This window comes from Coptis chinensis, chromosome 5, assembly GCF_015680905.1.
Source record: "Coptis chinensis isolate HL-2020 chromosome 5, ASM1568090v1, whole genome shotgun sequence".
Taxonomy (NCBI): domain Eukaryota; kingdom Viridiplantae; phylum Streptophyta; class Magnoliopsida; order Ranunculales; family Ranunculaceae; genus Coptis; species Coptis chinensis.
This window is the reverse complement of record NC_141460.1, coordinates 68,762,128-68,773,861: the sequence shown is the minus strand read 5'-3', so window position 1 is coordinate 68,773,861 and position 11,734 is coordinate 68,762,128.

Genomic DNA, 11,734 nt, shown 5'->3' with positions numbered 1-11,734 from the left:
AGGTAGAGAAAAACGTCACTCTTGGTGTGTTTAAATCGAAACCAAATAAAAATATGATATAGTATGACTACTTTCAACGTTAAAATCGAGCGTTCGAACGGCTCCCGAAATCGAAAACCTCCAAAGCCCCGGAAGTCGACAACGATCTTTCTTGTTCAAACCCTTTTTTTTTTTCTCTCAATTAAAACTCTCACTTTTTTTTTTTTTTTTCTCCAAACTCTACGTGAGAAACCCTTATTTTCTAGTTTCTCCCAAACCTCTCCAGAAAACCGGGTTTTAAACCGATCTACTTACTTTACGGGCTTTTATCCTATCTACTTACTTTACGGGCTTTTTTTTCTAACAACCTGGATATCCTATTTATGTATTCTATTTACATTATTATTATTATTAATATTTATATTATTATAGGAAAAATGCAATTAAAAAGACGGGGTGTTATAATTATATTATGAAAGAGACGAAGTTCGAACTTCATTGTAAGGGATCTTTACCACTCTCTAATTAAAGATGTCCCTAAAACTTGATAATGATCGTATGTTAGGGCTGAACAACACATCCGTGATCGAGGAGAACCTATCGGCGAAAAGCAGCAAAGGGACAAAGATATTGAGTAAAGATTTTTCTACGAAGCAAAAAATTTTAAGACGGCAAAAGCGATCGGATCAACAACATAACGATGGAAAGAATGACAATCGGAAGCAAGTCAATTTCAATCGTGATGGAAAAACTCTACCCGAGCTAAAACCTGACCCGCCAATGCCAAGTACTGTTATATATGAGAAGTTGAAAAGTGGGAATCTTCTTTCCCAATCGTATCCACTTTCAGAAGATACCAAAGCGACAAGGGACAAAGCCTTGTGGTGTAAATTCCATAATGACTATGGCCATGAGACAGAACTTTGTCGCTCTCTCCGGGGTCGGATTCAGAAATTAGTGGAGAAAGGACTTTTGAATGAATATCTTATGAAAAACTCTCAACAAGCAGTTGCTGCAACTTATGAGCATGTCATTAATGTCTCCCATTCTCATGTTGAGTCTCTTTCCAAAAGTCAGAGTAAGAATCAAAAGCGTTTGAAAGTTAGTTATGTTGGTGAATTTAACCGTATCAACAAAGTCGATTTTGTCAAAGGAATCCAGACCGAGACTTCTGAAGAAGAGCCCCTCCGATTCACTGATGATGATCTCCATGGTGTATATCACCCTCACTATGATGCAGTTATAATTTTCGTGTCTATAGGTGCTTTCGTGTTCAACGGATAATGATCGACACAGGGGGCCACTTCCAGTCATCATTTTAGGTGGATGTTATTCTCGATGCAACTTTGAGGGTATGATCATCGCCGAAGACAATCCTATCATCGGTTTTGATGGGACAACATCTTCAGCGGTTGGAAGAATTACCTTACCAATCAAATTAATGAACAAAGAAGTTGAGCTCGATTTCTTATTGATGGACTGTCGATCCCACTATAACGCAAATTTTGGGCATAGATTGGATACATTCCATGGGGTCGTAGTCTCCACATTTCATCGGTGTGTCAAGTTCCCATTCTCGGGCATATTTGCAAGGTTCAGTAGTGACGGTGTATCGCCCATTCTGTCATGACAAAGCAATGGATGACTATAAAAAATCTGAAGTTCGAGGTAATACGATCCTTGCAAGTACCCTGCCCAAGTTACAGTTACCAAGCGGCGTGCCCTCCATCTATAATATTGAGGCTCATGTGCAAGGGCCGCCCGACCGGTGGATCGACTTTTGGAAGTGCAAGTAGGAGATTCAAAGAAGAAACCACTTTTATTTCACTGAACTTTCGAGTGTAGAAACGACAAGAGTTGGTTTCCCTTTTGTGAAATAAGTGTATCTTCGCATGGAAAATTGAGGAAATGCGGGAATAGACCATTCATTTGCTGTCATAAACTTGACATTGATCCAAGTTTCAGGGCGGTTAAGCCAAAACCAAGAAGAATGGCACCGATCGGAAGCTCAAAGTTAAAGAGGAGATTGATAAGCTACTTGCGGTTAACTTTATCCGACGAAGTTACTTACCGAAATGGCTTGCTAATGTCGTTTGATTAAAAAGAACGGACAAATCAGAATTTGTATTGATTTTACAAACCTTAACGCAGCCTTGTCCGATTTATCCGTGATCCATTGCCACGAATTTCGAACTAGTGGATGCCACGGGATTCCAACGCCTATCTTTCATGGATGCTTCTTGAGGGTACTACCGATCTCTTTGAATGTTGATGACCAAGAGTTCACCGCTTTCATTACCGCCAAGGCATTTTTTCGCTATTAATCGTTATGAAAATGCGGTGCAACCTACCAAAAGCTTGTCAATACAATTTTTTTTTCCGACTGGGGATAATAATGGAGGCTTATATTGATGATATAGTCGTTAAATCGAAGCTTCTTGGTGATCATCTTTCCGATCTTCAACTTGTTTTGATAGGCTTAACAAGTATAACATGAGACTCAATCCCGCCAAATGTTCTTTTGGCCTCTCTTTCTGGAAAATTTCTGGGATACCTCATGACTCGTAGAGGTATTGAGGCTAATCCTGATCAGATACGCGCCGTTATTGATATGTCATCACCAAAAAATAAGAAGGAAATTCAACGGCTTTAACTGGTCGGCTTGCCGCTCTTCATAGATTTATTTCTAAATATTCGATCGTTGTCATCCCTTCTTCCGGACTTTAAAGCGGGGGGCAACTTGGAACATTGATTGTGAGATGGCATTGCAACAACCGAAGAAATACTTGGTCATCCTCCTATATTGACAAGTCCTTTCAACGGGTCAACCGATTGGCATGTACCTAGCAGCTACAACTCAGCCGTTAGTCTGCCGTTCTTTTTCGTCGATGATGGTAGACCCGCCTTTTTATCGATAGAAGACGTTAACCGAGCTGAGTCTCGTTATTCAAAGATGGAAAAAATGGCACTTGCATTGGTTCATGCCGCTCGTCGGTTAAAACCATACTTCCAGGGGAGGTTGGTCAGAGTTTATACTGAGTATCCCTTATGCAAAATCTTTTGTATTGCACAGGAATCAAGCAGATTAGCCGAATGGGAAAGTTATCTTAGTGCATATAGCATTGTCTTTGAAAGTCGTACTGCTGAAAAAGGACATGCTCTAGCTTATTTGATAGCAGATTTTCCGATTGATGATTCCCCTATTGACGATTTCTTGCGCCAAGAAGAATCTATGGAAGACATTCTGCCACCAATAACTGGGGGCGACGAAGACCAACTTGCAAATGCAATTCCTAATCCTATTGACCTATGGATTGTTTATTCAGATGGCTCCCATAATAAACTGGTCCGAATTGGATGCATTTTTGTTAAACCCCGAGAGAAGATTGAGAAATCAAGGCGACTTGGCTTCGCCGCTTCAAATAACGGCCGAGTATGAGGTCGCCGTTTGTGCCTTGAGAACGCTTTGAAACCGGGGCGAAAGCTCCAGTTATATAACGGATTCTCGCCTTGTAGCCAAAAAAAGCACGATAATATGAGTAAACTACATTCCATCGAAGTTGCATCCCATGCTAAGCCCGCGTGGCCATTTGCCAAATGGGGCTTAGACATTGTTGGTCCTTTACCTAAAGCTCCGGGTAGTATATGATTCCTTCTTGTGGCAACCGACATTTTACCAAATGGGTAGAAGCAAAGCCTTTGGTCCAAATCCATGCTTCCAACGTCAAAATGTTTTATGGAGAAATATTGTTTGTCGTTTTGGCATCCCGCGGCACTTGTATCGGATAATGGTAAACAATTTGATGTCAAGAAATTCGTCGGATTCGGCTAATTTGAAGATACGCATAACTTCTCCGCACCTTATCATCCATGAAGCCAACGGGCAGGCCGAAGCCACCAATAAGGTGATTTTGGCCAACCTAAAGAGGCGTTTGGTCGGGCGCCAAAGAAAATTGGGTCAAGGAGTTGCCGGTGTCTTGTGGGCTTATAGGACAACGCCAAAATATTCAACCTGCATTATCACCTTTTAACCTTGCATATGGTGTAAAGCAGATCTTACCTACGTAACCGATTTCCAAGTCATTTCGGTCGATTCGCGGTTGAAACAGGTTCCAATGACACTACTTTGGCTCAGTCAAAAACTCTTATTGATGAGGTTCGTTCTGAAGGACTACAACAGCTTATTAAGTATCAAGATGACATGAAACGGAACTACGACAAGAAGATCCGTCCTAAGTCTTTTGCTACTGAAGACTGGGTTCTCTGTAAAAACCCAAAGCTTGTAGAATCAGAAAAGTTTGGAGAAAATTGGCAAGGACCCTACATCATAGATCGTCCAATATCTAAGGGGTCATATTTCCTCCGTACTATTTCTGGAAGAATGATAGAGAAGCCATGGAATGCTTACCACCTGCGCAAGTTTTACCGTTAGGAAATTTTTTGCATTTTTACATTACTCCATCAATAACAAATCTATCCATCTATGTAGTTCGTTCTATTTTATCCATCAATAAAGACATTCAACTTCCATTCTCTTAGTTTGGTTGTCGTTTTACATTACTCTATTCGTCTGTACTCTTACGTTCAACAATGTCATTCATTAACGTTCATTCCAGAAAGGTCATCCATATTATGCCTTTTTCGGTCAAAGTAAGTCGCATTCATGCCTACTTGACGGAAATTCGAGTCAATAAGATAGTTATTCTTGCTCGGAACAATTATTGCAATACTCCCACAATACAATATCCGTGCTGATTCCACTACTAAGGCAATGGCATTGTGTTTTAGTTTGGTCCCAGTGCACGGGTGACGACTTTGAACCTGTGACAACTCCAACAGTTGTCAGGCCTTGATTCACGTTCGGTACAAATAATTTAACACCTGAATAGCTAGGTTCATTGAGGACAATCATGTCCCCTTTGCCTTTCAATAATTTTCTCCAATGGTTCTATATTGGGAGGTTTTTTTCTCTACATGGGGGCGTCTCGTTCTTTTACATTCATAAATCAACAACACTAAGTTTTATACAGGTATGTTATCTGACATCACAATGATATTCAATAGCCAACACATACTTTATTTTTATTTTCATAAAAAGAATTTTTAGCTCTACAATATTACATACTCGCAATCACATGATCATTGGTTTGGGAAAATCCAATGGTTTCTTCCCAACTTTCGTGATATACAACTCATACAAATATTTGTAATTCATCTTCTCACGTTCTAGTTCATCTCCCGTTTCTATTAAAGTCTCTGTCAATTGTCTTATGGGACGATTCACGGTGTGCCATTTGCACGTGATCTTGGCGAGCCGCTCGTTTAAATCGTCATTCGCTTGTTATTTTTCTACCTCTTTTGCGCACGTATAAGTTCCTCGATCTTTGGTCGCCACGAAGTGACTTCAATTCTATCACATCTGCTTTTAAGTGTTTGTGTTCCTCCATTATCTCACAGGCTTTCCCAAATTCTTCAGACGATCTCTCCTCCTTCTTTCCATCCATTTCGGTTAAGTTTTTGTTTTCGTCTTCTAACTCTCTCGATGGTTCCGGCTCAACGCTTTGTTGGCCTCTTCCAATTTTGGTTGAGTATCTTCACTTTCTCTATCTCTTCTAAGGCATTGACTTCATTCGGAACGATATTTTTCTTCGCGACTTTTTCATGAATTTCTTTGGCCCGTACTACTGCCGTTTTAACTTGCGGCGAAAAATATCTGATTTCATCATCTTTCAGACTTAAACACAAGTTTGCAATAACTGATAAAAATAATACTATCATACCTGGTTTATACTATCGAAAATCATTGACATTGCTCTGTCATATTCTCCGAGGTTCTCCGTATTCTGGTCACATTTTTTATATTTTTCAAGACCTTCCATTGGCATAATCCCGGGCGATCCCTTCACTTCGTCTTCCAAACTTGAACATCTCTCGCTTCATCTACCAATTTCATTGGATTAGTGTTGGACACAAATTTCTTTACCGTCCTAACGAATAGTAAAATCAACGATCAACTTACCATTAACAGTTCGTGGTTTTCCTCCATGAGTAGTATTACCCCGACGCCACTTGCCGGTGGTTGTTGGATTCTTTGCTCCTCGCATTTTGCTTTGCCGTTTATTTTCTTTTCACCGATTTTGTGTTCTCCTTTGCACTATCTTTTGTAAGTATCATTTGTTTCATTCTTTTCCTGTATATACCAAACCGTAGCGAGATATTACATTTCACCACACTTTTACATATCTATGTTTTCTACGGTATATACATTTTTCCTCTTGATGTTAGTATGTATTATATTTAAATGCGGGATGTTTGGTGCATTGTAGTCTCGTCCCTCGAGGCATCATACATTGTAACGTTGGTTGTCTCTCTTGGTCTCCGTTAAGCCCATTTTTTCTTGTGGCACATCTTCTTTTGTACAATTCACTTTTTTCTTGGTAAACTCAAAGACTAGTTCTCGCCGTGTTAACTCCGTTCCATCTCTTTTTTCACTATCGCTCATTTGCCGAATATTGCATTTACGAGACTCTTACTCTTCTTCGCCATTTCGCTATGTGTCTCCTTGGACCTATCGGGCCGTTGTTCGATACCCCCATAATGTCGGAAATCAATGATATCATCAAAGTAGCTCAGATCTACCAATCTTTCATCGAGCATTCATGAAAGAAGAAAAGGTTGTTCTCTACTTCTTTGTCCAATTCAATATCTGGTAGTATACTCGCGTTTTCTGTTAGACACAAAAATAACTCGTGTTAGTCAACAGTTTACTCATAGTACTATTTTCAATACTTATGTTTTGGCTTACCTCGAAATTTGTTCGGCACTTTAAACTCTGTCGGATTCCATTTCCCTCGCAAGCGGTACAGAAATCTATCCCATCCGGTGTATACTTTTGGAAACCCTTTAAAACTTCTGTTTGAATCCTTGAATTCAACTTCCCTTTCGTCAGTATGGCTTTCGGTAGTATCAACGCGAAGATTTCTTGAGCCCCGAACCTTCTGTTAAATTCATTTTGTAAACGGTGCGCTCTCGTAAAGATTAACCATAACGATATTGGCGGTTGTCCGGTGCAATTTGCCACCACTCCGATCGCGCTTATTTCTTTTGTTCAACGGAATTGCATTCCCGCAATTTAATTGTGTGTGTAAGTCATTACTACTTCATCTTCTTCGACTTTCGTTTCAAATTCGTACACTTCCTCCATCTCAAATTTATCGAGTCCTAGTATTTTCTGTATTTCCTTAAGCGACCATCGATGCGGTTCCAGGTAGTCGCTGTATCGGTCATCTTCTTTCCACCTCACCAAGTCTGCGGTTGTCATCGAGTTTCCTTCTCAAGTATTTTTCGCCCGTATAGTACAGTAGTTCTACCTACAAAAAACGAAGAGAAAAAACGGGTCAGATTGCTCGAAAACCGGGTTCACTAAGTCCACAAGGACGAACCAGGCCAACTCAATGGGACACAGGTACGGTGCCCTTCCTTAAAGGGCGTTTCACCGTATCATGTGTGTTGATAATTTCCGCATGCACCAAACCAGATTATGTAACAGCGGTTACGATGCCCTTCCTTAGAAGCATTGCACCGTATCATATTTGATATATCTTGGTTTGAATAGTGGCGCCATTGATTCGCCATCTCAGCGTCTTCCACACCGGTTCCTGATAAAGTTCACCCAACCAACCAACGTTAAATTTTTTGTCACCACCATCTGTAACATGCGGGGGACATCATAAGAAAAGAATTCAAAAGTTCAAAGGCAATGAAACCACAGCAGCAGCGTAACGCGCAAGTTTACTTACCACAGTATATTTGAAGTCCAAGTTGAGCTGCAAGGTGGATATTTGGTGGACGCGGCTGATTTTTTTCATTCGGAGTAATGGTCTACAGAGGGACATCACTTTGCAACCAAACCCACTAGATTTCCAACACTTGAGATCGGAAACAAAGTGACCATCAGCACCACCATGCGATAGGTGTTCGTGTTTGATCGTAATCGATCCGAAATCTGCCTCACGCGTTCCTCGTTCACGCTTAAACTTCATGGCGAGAGAACGTCGTTATCGCGGCCTGAAACGAAGGTGCTCTACCACCAAAGGCCATGTTGCTTTTGCCAGCCCTAAGCCTAAACCGAAACCGCCACAAGTTTATATCTAAGCAGAGTTTGCTGGAGCGAGAACGTACCTGCTAGTCAACGCGAAGACGAAACACGGCGTACGGCGTTCTAGAGCGGCAAGATCGCGTCAAGCTTTCGCGCGACTTCGGGGAGTCTTGACCCGCGTCTCGTTTGATAAAAGCCCCTCTCGCGCCCGACTTATATATAATGTTTTGTTGAGTTGGTTTTTCATTGCTGGGAGGATTCTTTTCTAATCAAACTTCATCCGTCATCTCAATTCTTATCTCTTCCATATTCTTATCACATCCTAACACTTTGAGTCCGATTCCTTTTTAACTTCCTTTTTACTATTATTACTATATTGCCCCTATGTTTAATTTCAACGGTAACATCCTCATATCGATATTCTGCTGGCACGCGTCGTCGACATCGCCGCGCATTGTTACGTATCGCGTCGATCGATGTTCGACACTCAATTTCTTTTGAAATTTTATTTATGTGCATCTTTTATTTTTTCTGTGCATTTTCGGCCATTTTTATTTAACTACGTCATTGCGTCCCGTATACGTTAATTTGACATTATTTCGTTTCCGCTAATTCACGAATTTTTTCCGATTGTCCATTTTCTTATCGTTTAACATTATTTCGTTTCCGCTAATTCACGAATTTTTCCGATTGTCCATTTTCTTATCGTTTACGTTCACACGACACTTTATTATACACTCCGCTTCCTCTTTTATTATTTCAGTTTTCCTTGGTTTTTCTTCTCTTCTTTGCCATGTAAACTTTGTTCGCATGACAAAGAGGGGGCGGTGTTTCGACCCCCACCTATGTGGCAAACGTCCATTAGTAGGGGTCTCTATTTTATTCATTTAATCAACGGGGCTAAAGCCCCCATTAAGAATATCATGGATCAAATATCTGGGCCCATTAACTCATGTGTTTAAAGGTGAACCTTAGTCACATGGCTTGCCACTAATGTACATTGATTTATGTCCAGATTCATTTATTATCAAAGAGATAATTATCAGTTGACAGTTATATTCTATCACAATTACTCAAGCAACAAGATTACTTGAGCTACAAGGACTCTCTACTCTACCTCTATAAATACCATATTATTTTTCATAAGGAACTACGTGGAAACTTGATCCCTAGAGAACATATCTTGGGTACGTAGGCAGCCATTATTTGGTTCAGTTTCATCTCCCCCAACATCAAATTCCTCTGTTTCTTAGTGCGTTCTTTACCATTTCTTCGTTGTGTTGAAGCAGTTTACTGCCGAAACACATACCTTTACCAAAACCTATTATACTTTTCTCTCTCAACTTCTACAATTCTTCTATTCAATTTTCTTTTCCCTTAAATCTATTCCATCTCCCTTTTGAAGATCTTCGCATATTTTCTTCTAAATCTATTTTACTTTCGCATCAATTGGTATCAAGAGCCCCACTTTTTAGATTCTGATCTAAGAAGCAATCCACCACCACACTTTTGCAAACCACCAATTTTCTCTCTCTCTCAGTTAATGGTTGAATCTGTTTCAAAGGAAGAACTAGTAGACGCTATCAACAAGCTTAAGTTAGAATTAAATCTTAAATGTGAAGCTATAAAGATAAGATTTATGAATATGTTCAAAGAAGCATTCCCTCACACTCAAGCGCGCTTTTGCAAACCCTCACACCACCACTCTCACAAATCCTAAATCTACTTCCACAGCCTCCACCACCACTTTTACAAACCCTATCACCTTTGCAATAATCCATGAGACCATCGTTCCCATATCCCCACCAAAATATTTTCTTACCATTCTAATTATACTTTCAATTCCAGCTCCACCAATACCATTTTATACTCCTTAAGAAGTTGAAACTGTGAACGAAGAAGATGTTGAAGATGTTAGTTCTCCATATGTTACGAAGAATACTCCACATATTGCTTATGAAGATCCCAACTTTCGAAGTCTACAGATTGGACAAAAAGGTGAGATTTAAAAAAAAAATGAGTTTTTTCAAGAAGGTTAGGGGAGTGCACACCAACTTGTGAAGATCTTTTCACATTGTTCTCATCCCCACTAGTTACGTGCTATTTGAAGAAGTGCAAGAAATATCATAAGAAGTGTCATCGAAAAAAGTTAGTTGGAATTTTGTTTGAAGCTTATTTTAGACATGTGCTTACTTCAGGCATAAGACTACGAAATTTCATCCAAAAAGTTAAAAAAAAAAAAACGTTGGAAAGATTGTGAAAATATTGTTTTTGACAAAACAGGGTTATTTATTTTATTTTTATCATCAACTCGAGGCCGAGTTTTTCAAAAGAAGGGAAGAATGATGTTAGGATTATTACTAGCCTACTCTTTCATGGGCCAGAATTCGTTCTGTTGCTAATATTATTGTTTTGAAATTAGAATTATTACTTATTAGAAATTTAGAATATTTAGTATTTTATATTTAGAGTTTAATTATATTTAGAAGTCTAGTTAATTTCCTTGTTAATTAAGTATGATTTATATATTATTGTTTTGAAATTAGAATTATTATTTATTAGAAATTTAGAATATTTAGTATTTTATATTTAGAGTTTAATTAGATTTAGAAGTCTAGTTTCATTGTTAATTAAGTATGATTATTTATCTATATAAAGACTATTGTCACCAAGTATGGTACGAATTTAAAACGGTGTATTTGAAAAAAACTTAGTTCGTGTTTTAAACGGAACGTCTCGGGAAAAAAACGGAAAAAAAAAAGCGTAAAAAAACGTGAGACATAAAAAAACGGGTTTAAAACGTATAATACGTACAATACGTAAAAAAAATGGTAAAAACCGATGATAAAGAATATAATAGATAAAGAATTTAATTTTTTTTATAAGAGTGGAAAAAAGAATTGACACATAAAATAAAAATAAAAATAATACAAATGAAAGAAAATTCAAATATATGAAAGTATCAAATTATCATTACTCATCCAATTACTATAAATTTTAGATTCAGTACCAAAACACGACTCTAAATAAGATACTACTAATTACCAACCATAATGACATAATCAAGTTCTACAAATAAGTTAATAACTTTAAAATTTATAATTAATTATTAATAGTCCAAAACAAAATAAAACTGTCTCAATAAGTCAATCTAACGCCCACTCTTCAAAAAGATAAACTCCAAAACCTCTTTTTCTTTTTCGTGTTTTCTTTTAGATTAAAATAAAATAAAATAAAAGGTTTTAACGGGAGATTTTCAAAATCTCGGGTTTTAAACGTTTTTTTAAGTTTAAAACGGGTTTTTTTTAAAACCCGGGTTTTAAACTAGAACTACGCCTTGCCAATATCTCAGGTTTTAAACGCATTTTTTTCAAAAAAACGCCGAACTTGGTGACAAGAGACCATTGTTGTTTAGTTGATTGAACCAATTATCAATTATTAAATTATTAAATCTCCAAAATCCTATTATAATTTTCTCTTTCAAACTTATAATATAATATTCTTCAATTCAATCTTCTTCCTCCTTTAAATCTATTATCTCTTTGAGAATTATCTCCACCTCTTTTTTTCTAAATCTATGTTTGTTCCGTATCAATCTCATTGTTACACTCTCAAAACAATATATCCCTAAGAAGCTTCCTCCTTTAAATCTATTAT